Genomic DNA, 15,026 nt, shown 5'->3' on the forward strand with positions numbered 1-15,026 from the left:
TGAGTTTGCCGACCACTGCTCTAGAACACCTAACCAGCTTTTGAGGCCCATTCAGGAGCCCCATTCAAGTCCCAGTTGCACTAGGAGGTTTTTACTAATATTTAGATTCAATAATATTAATAACTAATGGTGGGGAATTGTGACTATGTCTGCACCAGATAAAATCCTACTGTGCGCTGGTGCCAAGCCTGGGTGCTTGCAAGTTAGAAAAAGCAGGTGGCCTGATTCTGGTCTTTAAGTAATTCATCATGTCGGTGTGAGGGAGTGTGCATGAAATGACTGATGAACGGCCTTTGAAAATACACAGAAGAAAAGCATAATGAGGCACAATATAAGCAGGACACCAGCTGAGTGTGGGAAACCTGAACCGGGTAGCTCACACAGCATTACATTAAGAGACCAGCCTAGAAGCTGGGCATCAGGAGGAAACCATGGCTCAGACCTCAGCAGGGATGGAAGAGCCAGAGCTCCCCCAGGAGCAGATAGAGCACCCAGAAGAGATGCAGGAAGCAGCGCACACCAGTCCGGGGGCCGATAGATCCACACCTGGTTTTCCGGGGCAGGACCAGCCCAGGGCATAGAATTCAAAGACTGTCCCAGGGCAACCTGCCATTTCTGAAGTTTTCAGTTGCATCTTCATCTTCCTCTTCCAACAAGCAGTGTGGCCATGGGCCTTAGGAGTGAGCTGGAGTTGACAGGATGTGCCTTGGGGGTGGCACAGCCCGTTCACTGTCTCTGGCTTTGTGTTGTCCAATGATGTGAAGGTGCCAGCACCTTCTCAGAGCCTTCAGTGCCTGAGTCTAGGGCATTGGTTTCCAACGTGGGGCACACGCCCACGGCGGGGGGGCATTTTGATTTTTTAAGAGGGACAATGCGAGAATGTGTTATTAACAGTGAATTTTTTGCATTTCTTATGGTTTTAGAGGCCTCATATACAGTATGTAAATATATATTGTGACATATTTATGCATGTCAGTTCTCTATTATATGTTTTGAAACTTTATTTGCTATTTTTTCGTATCACTTCTTTTTTTCTTTTTAACAATTTCTTAGTGATTCCTTCCTCAGTACCTCAACTGTCCTTTCATTCTTTTATTTTTCTCTTTCATGGCTGCCATGTTCTTTGAGAGCTTGTTTGGATCAAGTTAATGGCCTTCTAAGCTTCCTCCACGTGAATAGCAGTTCACTTTTTGAATAATAAGAATTCTATGTCATGGGTGTGGGGGGTGGGCATCAGGATTTTAGAGATGCTTAGGTGGGGCGTGGCCAGAAAAAGGTTGGGAACCACTGGTCTAGGGTAAAGCGCTCTCCCAATGGCCGTGAACACTCTCCGTGTTGCTCCACATGATCTCTTTTTTGTGCCCAGAGCACAACTGCTCCAGAAAACTTCTGATAGGCCGTCCACGACGGTTGGCCTGCATAACAAAGTGCACATTGAATATTCATAGATTTTTATTTACATCATTAGCTGCATAATGGCCTACTGTGGACCACCTTCAGAGCTGCTACTATGTCAGAAGAGCTGCATTCCAGTGGTTCCTAGCCCATTCTTTCTGGAAAACATTTTTATAGACTCATTAGTCAGCCGGCCAGTCCTGGTGGAGTCGATGTGTTTTCACAATATCTCACTTTTGGTAAGAACAAGAGACAGGAAATACCGCCCCCCCCCCCATAGGAGAGCAGTGGTTAGGGCAACCGTATTAATTTCCTGTGGCTGCTGTAATAAATTACTACAAAATCAGTGGCTTAAAAACAAGAGAAGTATCTTCTCCCACTTCTAGAGAAGTCCAAAGTCAAGGCGTCAGTAGTTACCCTCCCTCTGAGGACTCTAGGGGAGAATCCATTCCATGCCCTTCTGATCATGGGGAAGGGCACGTAATGCCCTTCTGATCATGGGGAAGAGCCACGGTTGTTTAATAATTATTCACCTTACTAACTATAGATAAGCATTTTCTCATAGACCCTAGGAAACTGGAGGGTGAAACAAGGCTGTAAAAAGATAAGATGCCTGATGGGTCCATTACTCAGAAAAGAAATACATTTTGAGAACAGACCAAGGACAGGACACACTTCGATTTGGTGGCTGTGCCTGGACCCTGACCCCCTCCGGGTGTTTGCCTCAGGAACACTGACCATTCCCCGGTCCCAAGAATGAACTGAGCTATTTACGACATCATAGAAGATTAGCCACCTTGTTTTCGGACTTTGAGCTTCTGAAGGCCGGACTGCAGACACTCTCCTCCCCTTTCCCTGTTACACTTGCAGCTCACAGCTGCACGTAGCTATCTTCTCCCTTGTGTGTATACACTGAGTGGCCAGATTATGATGATCTCTGAATGCATAATAATCTGGCCACTCAGTGTTATTCTATATAATAAAAGGCTAATATGCAAATTGTCCCCTCGACCAGGAGTTCGACCAGCAGGCAGGCCGGCCAACCATCCATGTCTCTTCCCCCTGGCCAGGCTGGCCATATCCCACCCATGCACGAATCTCAGTGTATAATCAGCCAACTGGCGAGGGGAGTCCGAGCAGAATTCCCAGGGTGACGGACTGCTCTCCCCATACTGCTGGCGTTATTGGAATAAACATTCATATATGATTCAGCCCTGTCTCTGCTTAGTTCGACTCAGTCGGGTGGCCTCGAATCCACTGTGTCCAGTTTCACTTCCAGCACCGGTGGCTTCAGGCATTCCTTGGCTTGTGACCGGGTTACTCTGCTTTCTGCCTCTGTGGCCACATAATCTCTTCTGTGCGCATAATTTCCCGCTGCTTCATTTTTTTTAAAGACCGTTGTTGGCTTTGGGGCCCAGCCACATAATCCAGTATGATTTCCTCATCTCAAGATCCTTAATTACATCTACAAAGACCCTTTTCTTTTTAAAAAATATAAATAAGTGTATTGGGGTGACATTGCTTCATAAGTTTCAGGTAGAGAATTCTAGAATACATCATCTGTATATTGCATTGTGTGCTCACCATCCAAGCTCTAGCCTTCTGTCACCATGTATTTGACCCCCTTTGCCCTCTTCACCCTCCCCCCTTGCCAATTAAGGTCACCTTCACATGTTCTGAGGATTAGGACATGGACATATCTTTTTGGTGATTAACTGTTCCAGTTTTCCTGAGGCTGAGGGGTTTCCCAAGATAAGGGAATTTTAGTGCCAACATGGAGACTACTTGGTTACCCTACCTCTGAGGGACACACCCCAGAAGACTAACACCCTTCACAGAGTTGGGCAGTGGCTCTCAGGGTGTGGTCCCCAGACCAGGAGCAGAGCAGCTCCTGGGAACTTCTTAGAAATACCATTCATTGGGCCCCATGCCAGACCCACTGACCAAGAAACTCCAAGAGGGGGTGGGGGTCATAAATCTGTCTTCATAGTGTTGCAGGTGATTGTCATAGACACTAAAATTTGAGAACCTCTAGAGCAGCTGTGGGCAAACTACGGCCCGCGGGCCGGATCCGGCTGTTCTATCCGGTTCTCTTGCTCTCCCCTCCGCTCCTTTACTTTGAATTTATATTAGTTCACACAAACACTCCATCCATGCTTTTGTTCTGGCCCTCCGGTCCAGTTTAAGAACCCATTGTGGCCCTCAAGTCAAAAAGTTTGCCCACCCCTGCTCTAGAGTAAGATTTGAGTCTTGGCCCAAAGAGAATAAAAGTTGGACAAAGAAAACACCCGCTGGAGCTGTGGCTCTCAGCTGAGAGCACATGGGAGTCACACGGAGAGCTCTGTAAGAGTAGGGCTGCCTCCGCCCCATAGCTGGTTCAGAGCAGAGCCCAGATGCTGCTGTGTTCTAAAAGCACCCCAGGCGACCATGGTGTGATCCAGGGCCAAGAACCTAAACCACAAGACTTAATCCAGGGGCCGCATGATGAGTGGGTGAGTGAAGGCAGGTTTCGGGAGAGTGTTACCTCGCTCCTTTGTGCGCCAAGGCACAAAATTAACAAACCTGTACTTCGTTTAAACTTAAAAAGAATGAAAGACCGTGTTTCTTTGGTCTAACTACAGATGGACGATAACATGTAATTTCAGAGTAATTTGGGAAACAGGAATAGGTGAATAGCTTAGGGGTTTCACAGGGTCCCAAATTAAGGCAGAATAAGGAAAGGATTGACTGTGGAAGAAGGGCACAAATACTGAATCTTTCACTGATGTAGAGGCTGTTTCCCATGCTTGATGATGGGGAACCACCCACAATCCACAGCAGGCTGATAGCAGGCTCCCTGCACTCATGTGTCTAGTAATATTTGGGCTACCATCTTTATTCCCCTCCACATAATCTAAAATCAAAGGGTATTTCCCTCAGATATGTCTTATGTGGAACATTGAAAACCAGGTTGCTGGTGATAGAGATTTGGTGGCCAGCCCATAGAAGCCATGGGTATAAATAAGATCGTTCTGGAGAGAAGAAATGAAAGCTGAGCTTAGAGCCTGAAGCTAGTCCTCCATTTGTTGGGGTGTAGGAGTAAGAAGAAGACCCAGGAGAAGGGAGAGAGGCAGCCAGTGGGGGGAGAGAGCAGCGACAGGAGGACAGAGTAGCGTGGGATGATCTCTGAGTGTGTGCAAGCCAAGATTACTACCAGGGACATGTGGAAGGATGTAGGTGAGGGCCGGCCCACAAATGCCAGGCAGGTGAGGGCATTCAAGAGGTATAGACAACATTTAAACAGAAACTTGGCTGTGAAGGGAAGGAGAGGAGTCTTAGGAAATACCAGGGTTGTGGGATGATTTTGTTTTTAAAGACATATTTTCAAGATTTTTATTCTCTTTGGGTCAAGACTCAAATCTTACTCTAGTGGTTCTCAAATTTTTGAGAAAATGTTTTTCCATGTTTTTCCAGGAGAAAAGGAGGCTAGGATGAAGGAGAAACTAGAAACTCAAGAACAAGAATAAAAATGCAGAGTGCCTTTCCTAAAGAGATGGCCCCCCCCACGGGGACAACGCTGCACCTTCACAAGAAAGAGATGTTCCTTCATGAACAGGGACAGGAGCAGAGCAGGGGCTAAGAAATAGTGTCCCTAAGAGGGGGGTCTGGGGTTTATGTCGTATGGGAGGCGAGACCTTTATGTTAAGATGGGAAATGAGATAGTCCACCAGGAGTTTAGGGAACAGCTGATGGTAGATTGGGTTTAAGGAGCATTGAAAGGGTGTGAGCAGCTGCTGTGGAAAAGCAACAAAGTGGACTCTGGAAGAGAAAGTGATCCCCAGGGAGGATGGGCTGAGGTTGGAGCTCAGGTGAGCATTGGGGAGACAGGTGTCACCGTAAACAGGAGCATTGACTGAAAGTCTGGGCAAGGGCATTACATCCTGAGCTATCCACCTCAACCTGAGAGAAGGCTGAAGTTTATTCTCAGGAGAGACTAAAACAGAGGCAAACTATATAGAGCTGATGTCATGGCACAGACCAAAACTAAAGTTTACATCCTCATTGGTGAGACCCTGGGCCCCTTTCCTCTTCAGTATGGAGCATATGGGCTTCCAGGCTTACACTCTTCTACTCACTCACACTAGGAGAGTTTAGCGTTTCTCTGCAACTCTGACAATGACCTATGCGTAGCAATGAAAAGACCCAGCCACCAGCCAACAAGCTCTGCCAACAGATGATCTTTAATGCACATGGAATATGAACTGGCAGCCAAGGACCAGCAGACATTTGGCAAAAGCATCTAGCAGCACAGGGTTTCTCAAGCTCTATTAACATTTGGGGCTGGATGATTCTTTTTTGGGGTGGGGGTATTCTGTGCATTGAAAGATGATTAGCAACATCCCTGGACTCTACCCACTCCAGTTGTCACAACCCAAAATATCTCCTGGCATTACCAAATATAAAATCCGCCTTCTCCTCCTCCTTTGCCCACCTGCCCAGTTGAGAATCACTGATCTAGCACGAAAGGAAAGACAAATTCTAAAACAAACAAATAAGGAAAAGGAAACAAGGGTGATACAAGGATAATAATAGATCTTTGGGGGGGGAGGCTGTAATTAATAACCTGGTGGATGCTGTTTTAATAAAATAAGAATAGACTTATTGAAAGCAATTATGTTCAATCAACAAAAAGATCTTGGAAACTAGAAATGTGAGATCAAAGCAAATGCAATAAAAGTATTGAAAGATAAAATTGAAAAAAAATCTTTCAGCTAATAAAACACAGTTAAAGAGAAATGAAAAATAGGAGATAAAACTAAACAAAATGAACAGTTCATTCCAGAAAGCCAACATCAAAACAATAGATGTTTTAGAAAGTGAATGATTTTTAAGAAAATCTCCATGAACTGAAGGGCATGAGACTCCAATTGGAAAGCTTGCTTTAAACATTTGGTACAAAAGGATAAAAGAAATTTACTTCAAACCACATCACTGTAAATTTTCAGTAAACTGGGATAAAAAGAAAAACTAAAAGGGCACATACAAAAGATTGGAAATTAGAATGTTATGTTTTCTCTTCATTAAAATGGAGCCAATCGCATAATAAAGAACACCTTCAAAAATCTTAAGAAAAAATACCAAGTGTTGACAAGGATGTGGAATTATTGCAACTCCCATACATTGCAAGGAGAAAAGCAAAATGACACAACCTCTTTAGAAATCATTTCTTATAAATCTAAACATAAACTTACCATATAACCTGCAAATCCCACACACTCATAGAGAAAGAAATGAAATAAAAACACACGAAGATTTTTATGTCCACACAAAGATTTGTCTGTAAATGTTTATTGCAGAATTATTAAGATTCCAAAACTGATACAAGCAAAATATTCATCAGTTAATGATGAAAAAATGCAGTATATTCATACTATGAGATACTTTTCAGCCACAAAAAGGAACAAGATAGTAATACATATAGTGATATGGAAAATCTCTAAAACATTATAGTGGGTCAAAAGGACAAACAAGAGTCTAAAAACGATATGATTCTATTTATATGAAGTTTTGGAAAAGGAAACAACACAAATCAGATATTGGTAGCCTAAGAATTAACTGTAGAGGAGCAACCTTTTAGAGTAATAGAAATGTTTTATATATTATAGTAGTAGTGACATAATTATATATAATTACCAAAATCATAAAATTACATACTTTCAACGAATTAATCTTTATTGTCTGTAAATAATGAATCTGTAAAGCCAGAGGAGAAAATAATACAAGAAATCTGAAAATAATTATTCATAGCCTAGAATTTTATACCTAGCCAAGCTATCATTAAAACGTCAGAGTTAAGAAAAATACATCTTCAAAAATGCACTGCCTCAAAAAATACAACTTCCAGATGCTCCCTTTTAGTAGAAACCCAGAGACATATTCCATCAACATGAATGTTAACCAAGAATGAGGAACATACAACAGCCAGAAGACAGGAACTCCCAACACAGGATAAAGGTGAAGTGACTACCTGAGGGATAGGTAGGTAGACACTCCAGGGTGAAAGCTATGCTGCAATCATTTGGAGCAAGAGGAAGGAGGAATATGTCAGAAACAAATAATAATGAAGAAAACTACGGACAACTTGAGGTATTTGAATATATTGAGGACCAGATATACTTTCTGTGGAAAATGTAAGGTTAAAATAGTGCTAAGTACATAAAACCTAAGTAAGGAAAAATTAGACAATTATTAACTCTGGGGAAAGAAAATATAGTAACAGCACATTAAATGCCTTAGCTCTGGATTATAGTATCATGGACATAATGAAAATACCCAAACTGATTGTGACAGAATTATATTGATGGAATAGGAAAAGGGAAAGATCAATCAGAAGATAAATCTTCATATTCCATTTAGAAAATCCATACATAACTTCTGAAACTGAAAGATTAAGAGTTGTACTATATAAGCATGTTTTAGAAACATGGTCATAAATGCTCAAAGAAACATCTGAAAAAGCTGAAAGATGTTTCCTTTGGGAAACACAACCTGGAGTTTGGAAGGGATGGGGGGCAGAGCATTGCTGTCTTGTTCTAAGCCTTGTGAAACTAATACTTTTACAAAGAAATTTTAACCAAAAACATACAGGCAATGCATCAAGGGGGGAGGGTAATGTGTACCCTGATAAGTGGTTGTGATGGAGGCAGAGCTGGAAAAAAAAATGAAGGTAAAATGGAAATGTTGGAAGGAATGGAGAGAAAGGTTTGAGGCATAGGTCATGTGTCTGTGGATAAAGAGCAAGGTCAATAAATAATGGTGGTTGCAGAGAAGTGGAAGGAATTAAATGGAGGTGGCGAAGGGATTTGGCACAAAGGTCAGAACATTTTGTTTGGAAACCCATCTTCATCACTTTTCTGTTCCTTTATAGGTCAAGTCCCTAAACACCTCATTTTATTTCTCAAACAAAATGTTCCTTTTGTTCTATTTTGCATAATTTTATCAGTAGAGTTAAGAGTCATAATAGTGAAGGACAGTTATGAAGGCAATAGCTGTAGCACTTCCATCTGCAGGTGATATGCTCACCTTTAAACAATGGTCTATGCTTCAAGACTAAAACTACTGCACTTTTGATGAACATGATTAGGGAAGCAAAGCCTAAATCACCACCTAAATACCATGACTTCAAAAAACTGCAAAAGCAGAGAGAGGCTAAGAGTCCTGAAGTCTAGAACGTAACTAATGACTAAATACATCTTCAAAATGGAGTTCATCATAATGTCATGGTTAAACAAGGTAAAACGTGAGAATACTTGTAACAACGCCTGGGACAACATGTGTGCTCAGTACTTCTGTCTGCAGTAATGATAGTGGTCGTCATGATGGTGGTGGTGATGGTGGTGGTGGTGGTGGTGATGGTAGTGGTGGTGGTAAGTAGGGTGGGGCAGTGTTGGTGGTGATGGTGATAACAGTAGTGTTGGTGTTGGCAGTGTTAATGGTGGCGATGGTGGTAACTGGCATGGTAAGAAATGGTTATAAAGTTGCAAAAAACGTACCTTCCATTCACCTATGGAGTCTGCTTCTTTCTTCTGGCAGATGGCTTCTGCCCCTCTTTCACAGGTTGGAGTTCAGTCACGTAGCCATATCTAACCGTAAGAAAGGACAGGGAGTGTAGACTGGATGTGTTCCCAAGACAAGGAGAAGACAGGCTGGTGAACTGCTGGCATCTCCGCCAGAGTGGCCATCTGTAACCTGGCCTGGCCTTCACCCACCTCTCCAGGCTTTGATGCCAGCACACCACTCCAAACGCCCCAGTCATTTCCCAAATTGGAAGAGCTGCTATTTTTCCAGCAAAGTGTCTTCTTGCCCCTGTGTCTGCCCCTCCTGGAATTCCCCTCTCTTTCCCTATCTCCACGTGTCAAAGTTCTATGCTTTCTTCAAGACCCATACCTCTCCATGAAGTATCTCTTAGTTGGAATTGATCTCACTCCCTTCCTATTCTTCATCTATCCGTCTGCCAAAGAACTTGTTACTTTCACTTTATTTGTGGGCATGTCTCCCAACTCCATTAAAAAGCAATCTCCTTGCAGACGGATGGTCACATCTCCACACTGTGCCTAACCCAGGTGGACACAAGAACTATTTGTGCCAATTGCATCCTTCATTCTCTGTCCCTGTAGAATTGGTACCATGTCTTGTATTCAGAAGGTGCAAAGTGAACTGGTGCCAACTCATGCCTTAAGATGCCCCATCCATGGACTGAGCACAGCTCTCCAGCTGTTATACTGAGGGGTTGCATCTGCAGAAACGGAGGACAGGTCTCAGAGAGCTTTTAGAGGGCATGGATATCCCCCAACTATGCACTTGTCAAGGGCATGGTGAGAAATGTCTTCTCTTACCACAAAAGCAAGCTAGAGAAAAATTATTTTCTTTCTAATTTGTTTCCTTTTTCTTTTCCCTTCCTGCCGCTCTCTCCCCATTTTTTTATTCCTTTCTTCCTTCTTCTTATGCTTCCTCCAACCTCACTCCTCTCCTGGATTTTATTTCTTTAAAAGTACTTTTCTTGCTCTGCTCTGTGTACAAGACCGATTTGGATCAGTAACCAGTGATGAAGTACACGCATCTTTTGGTAACTTCTTTGGACTGCCGCATGCCAGCAGAAAGTTTGCCATAGCAGAGGGTCAGCGGGAACCCTGATGCCCTCCTCCCCATGCGAGGGAATCCTTCTTATTAACAAAGTGCTGTGTTGCTCTATTCAGACAAGGTAGTTTGGATCCTCTTCAAAGAGGCTGTCAATTGATGTTTGCAGCTTGAGGTAGATTATGCTCAAGCTGACCTGCCTAGAAATGCAGGTCCGTGAGCAGGCGAAGTAGAGATGACTTTGCAGCATCCTCTCACTCAGAGTCAGGAGTGGTGCTGGACGTACACGCATCCGGCAGATGAGCTTGTCACCATTTACTTCAATCACATGGGACATCTGCGTTGTCAGTCCTGCCCGTTGGTGTCATCCAGTTGCTGGACTAGAAAGTAAGAACTTTGGCTGTTTTACCGGTGTCCACTGAAGTGACCTGGAACAGGTTAATGTGGAGGAAAGGACGCTGACCCTTTGCGGAGTGAAGGAAAGAATGTTCCAGAGGGAGGCAGGGCTCTGCTCCAGGCAGGTCAGTCCCTGCGATGAGCAAAGGAAGGTCTGAGAGCAGGCTGTGGCATGTGGGGGAGGGTGCTAGCTCTGTCCCACCAGGACAAATAGCCAGGAGTCCGTCCCGTCAGAGGCCTCGTCACACAGGAGCTAAAGGCACCGGCTCTGAAAACAGTCTGCCTGGTGACAACAGCAGTTCCGCCTTTTATAAATGACCTTGGTTTTGAAATCATTCAAAATGATTTGAGTTCCCTCTGTTTACTTATCTGAAAGCTGAATAACTCAGAGTATCTACCTCGGAGGTTTCTTGTGAGGATGAAAATTATTAAAATGAGATCATCCTTGCAAAGTCCTTAGCAGGGCACCTGGCAGAGCATACGTGCTTCTTGAGCATCACCAACATCAGAGACTAGCCAGGTGCCCACCATGTCTATTTCCTCCCTCTGAGCAAACAGGAAGACATTTCCCAGGCTCCCTTGCAATGACGGCTGTGTGTGGTTAGTTCCGGCCAGGGGAATGTGGGTGCACTTGTGTGCTGCTCTAGGACTGACAATGAAACAAACCATGTACAGTTGAATAGACCCCCAAAGGATATGTTCAAATCCTAATCCCCAGTATCTGTGAAAGAGACTGCATCTGGAGAAGAAAAAAAAAGAGTCTTTGCAGATGAAGTTGAGATCTCTAAATGACATGATCCTGGGTTTAGGATGGGTCCTAAATCAGGTGACAGATGTCCATATGACAGGAAAAAAAGAGAAAAGACACCGATCCACCGAGAAGAGGGCCAAGTGAATATGGGGACAGAGTTTAGAGTTGTGTGTCTACAAGCCAGGGAGACTCAGGACTGCAGGAACACAGACATTGGGAGAGAGGCGTGGAACAAATTCCCCCTCAGGATCTCCAGAAGGAACCCATCCTGCTAACACCTTCATTGTGGACTTTAGCCTCCAGAAATGTGAGACAATAAATTTCTGTTTTAAGCCACGCAGGACTGATTCCATCCAGGTTAAGCATCCACTTTAAAGCAAGATAGAGGTGATATAATCTTCTGGAAGACACCTCTTCTTGTCTGATTGCCCATTAAGAGAACTGGGGAGTCAGCCTGGGGCTTGGAAACCATAGGAAGAGAGGAGAGACGGGACTCGGGAAATTGTGATGGGCCACAGTGCAGTCAGTCTCGTCCCAAATGGAACTGATTTTAACTGGAATAGTTCTTCATGAAGAGCATGGGTGCTGAGGGACAGGCTCAGTTCCATGCAGACCACAGCCTCAAGTTTGCCCGTAGCCAGACCACTGAGAGCTTGTGTCCACCAGAGAAGTTTTGTCACAAGGTGTCAGGGAGCCTCCTGGGAAGCAAGTCCCCCTCGGGCGGAGAGCCTGGGGTAGCTAAGACAGGACCAAGCTCAGGGAGCTGTTCTGGGTGGACCTGTGTAGAGAACACCATCCCTGTTTATCCCGAGATGCAGAAGCAGATCCCAGAGACCAGAGCGCCAAGTCACAACCAATCAATGAAGAAAGCAGTGCCCCTGAAGCGATATGAAATTCCTGTTCTGCTAACGTGAAAAAGTGGAGAGAAGCTGCCTCTGCAATTCCCAAGGAGCCAGGAGGGAGGGTTTCGTGGCTGAAGTTCCTGTGATCCAGTAGGTGAAGTTGATGCGGAAATGCATGATCTCGTTATGGACATTGTGACCCTCACTCTTGGAATGTCCTTCCTCCTCCCGCCAGCTCTCCAGTCCTGGAAGCGTCTGGCTTCCCAGTCTACATGGAGACCTCTTCATGTCACCCTTGCTTTCTCAAAAACACTAGCTCCACTGGGTCACGTCTTGCCCTGCTCTTTTGGGCTCTCATTTTCTTCTCATATATTTACCTATTTTTGTTTTTTTGTTTTTTTTTTATTGATTTCAGAGTGAGGAAGGGAGAGGGAGAGATAGAAACATCAATGATGAGAGAGAATCATCAATTGGCTGTCTCTGACACGCCCCCTACTGGGGATCAAGCCCACAACCCAGGCATGTCCCCTAACCCGGTGACCTCCTGGTTCATGGGCCAATGTTCAACTACTGAGCCACACCCGCCAGGCTCATATACTTACATCTTGAATCTCCCATTGGGATGAGCCTTGCAGGGGAAATAGAGGCCATGTCTCTCTCTTTTTTGTTTCTACAGGACTAAGCCAGAGCCCGACTCTAAGCGGATTGGTTCCACCACCCTCCCCACTCCCCTTCCTTCACCCTTACAGGTGAGGTTTTCCTCCAAAGAAAGGAAGATAACCACTCTCGATGGAGAAAAACTAAGTCGGTTCTTACCCAATTTCATATTAAGAGGCAGATTTCTTAATAAAAGAAAGTTGTGAAAAATATGGTGTAAACAAAACATATGGTCCATATGGTGCCGAATCCTTGGAACCTGGAGTTGAGCTAGAACGGCCCACACGTCTCCCTGGCCATATGTCTTGGGTTGGGCTCCCCCCGGAGCAATCTTTGAGGCAAGGATTTCAATGTAAGAGGTTCATCTGGGAGGTTCTCTGAGGAAGCAAGGGCAAGGAGTGGGGACAGGACACGGAAGGGAGCAAAGCCAACAGGAGTGCATCACTGAGCGGGTAGGTGTGCCCACTCAGGGCTGGCCCCTCTAGGGAACCATGGGAGGCAGGAGGGAAGGGCTTCAGAGCGGAGCCATCTGGCCTGAGGATGGCTAATTCCCATCAACCCCACCGCGCTGAGCTGCAGTGCCCCTCCCTCCCAGAACCCCGCATGCAGCTGGGGAAGCCCTGGGAGTCACCCGCCCTTGTGGGAGGGGGCTGTGGCATGAGCTGGGATGACTAGTGTGGGCCAGGAGGGGTCGCTGGGACAGGAGGGGCCAGACCAGCCTTGGGCAAACTACGGCCCGCGGGCCGGATCCGGCTGTTCTATCCAGTTCTCTTGCTCTCCCCTCTGCTCCTTTACTTTGAATTTATATTAGTTCACACAAACACTCCATCCATGCTTTTGTTCCGGCCCTCCTGTCCAGTTTAAGAACCCATTGTGGCCCTCGAGTCAAAAAGTTTGCCCACCCCTGGGCCAGAGAGACAGGAGGGGCCGGAGGGAGAGCATCGGCATCCCGGCGCTGTGCACAGCGAGAGGAGAGGACAGATGCCAACTGTTTGGGGAACATGGGTCATGTCCATGCTCCTGTGCACCGCCCCTTTGCAGCCATCCTCCCGGTCACCTGCTCCGTGCCCTCTTCCTGGAACTGGAGAGGGGACACCCGGGGACCCATCTAACCCAGGAGGGCAGCGGCAGGACCTAAGGGAGGTGGGATGCGCAGGTAGAAGGGACACTGGTCCTGATCCCAGCAGCTGCCCTCGGGGCCCTGGAAGTGCCTCAGTCAGGCTGTCTCAGGTCGGACAGCTTCCTGTGGGGCCACTGCTATTTGGGGTGTGGGTTAAAGCAGCTGAGCTTCCATCCTGACTGCCATGCCAGGCCTCCTCCCCTCCGCTCTTCTGAGATTTGGACTAAAATAGCTACGGAGTGACCCTCGGTTTATTTGCAGCTGATCTCCCTTCTGCTTCCATTCCCAGGGAATGTTAGCAAAGGCGGCGCCACCTGGCCGGGCTGGGGATAGGCGGGGCCTCACCCTCGCGGCTCTGATGGGAAGTGGGGGGTGGGTTGCCTGGGCCCTGCTTGTGGGTCATTTCCTCAGGTGACACACTGGCCCTGAAGAACTCTGGGCCAGCGCCTGGCCGCATGGCCTTGGCAAGCCACCCCGCTTCTCCGAGCTTTGCTTTGCTTGTTTATAAGACGCAGGGTGGACAGGATCGCTATGGCGACGTGCAGCCTGAACGCTGTTTGATTTATGAACAGGAGGCGCCTAAGCAGCCGCAGAGGGGGTCTGAGTACCCAGTAACGAGAGCTGGATGGAGAGCCGGCAGCTCACGGGGGAGCCACAAAAGGCCTGTGTTCCGTAACCAATAATACAAACGAGCCGCGTCCAAGTGGAGCCCAAGTGCCATCCCAGAGGAACGGCCAGGCGTCTTACTTGGACGGTCAGAGCAGGGCAAAGTGGCCTTTGGACTGAGCTTAAACAACCTGGTGCTCCAAAGACTTCTGCAAATATAACAAGGGAGCAGATATGATGGCTACGAGGCTGCTGACTGCCGGGTTGACAATTAAGAGCATCGTTTGGAATTAACGTCGCGGTGCCGCTCCTCGCACCAATAGAAGTGCCTTCCCTCTGCGGATGCAATGGCCCCTTCCCTTCCTCATCAATACCCCTCGCCTTTGCCTCCTAACGGGAGCGCTGCTTGAGCCTCTGCCTGAATCAGTGATTAGGGAACAGCTATTCTTGTGGATCTCACCTCAATGATTGTTCGCCTTTCCCTTTGAAAGGCCTTTTTATTGTTTAGGTTAACAGTCCATTTAGACCCAAACAATCCCAAAAGCTGCACCCAGTCACTCCCTGCCAGCACCCTGGAGCTCCCTCACCATCACATGCTCACCTAGCAGGTTATCAAATTAATAAAGCATCTCTCGCTTCCTGC

The sequence above is a fragment of the Plecotus auritus genome (assembly GCF_963455305.1).
Source record: "Plecotus auritus genome assembly, chromosome: 2".
Taxonomy (NCBI): Eukaryota; Metazoa; Chordata; class Mammalia; order Chiroptera; family Vespertilionidae; genus Plecotus; species Plecotus auritus.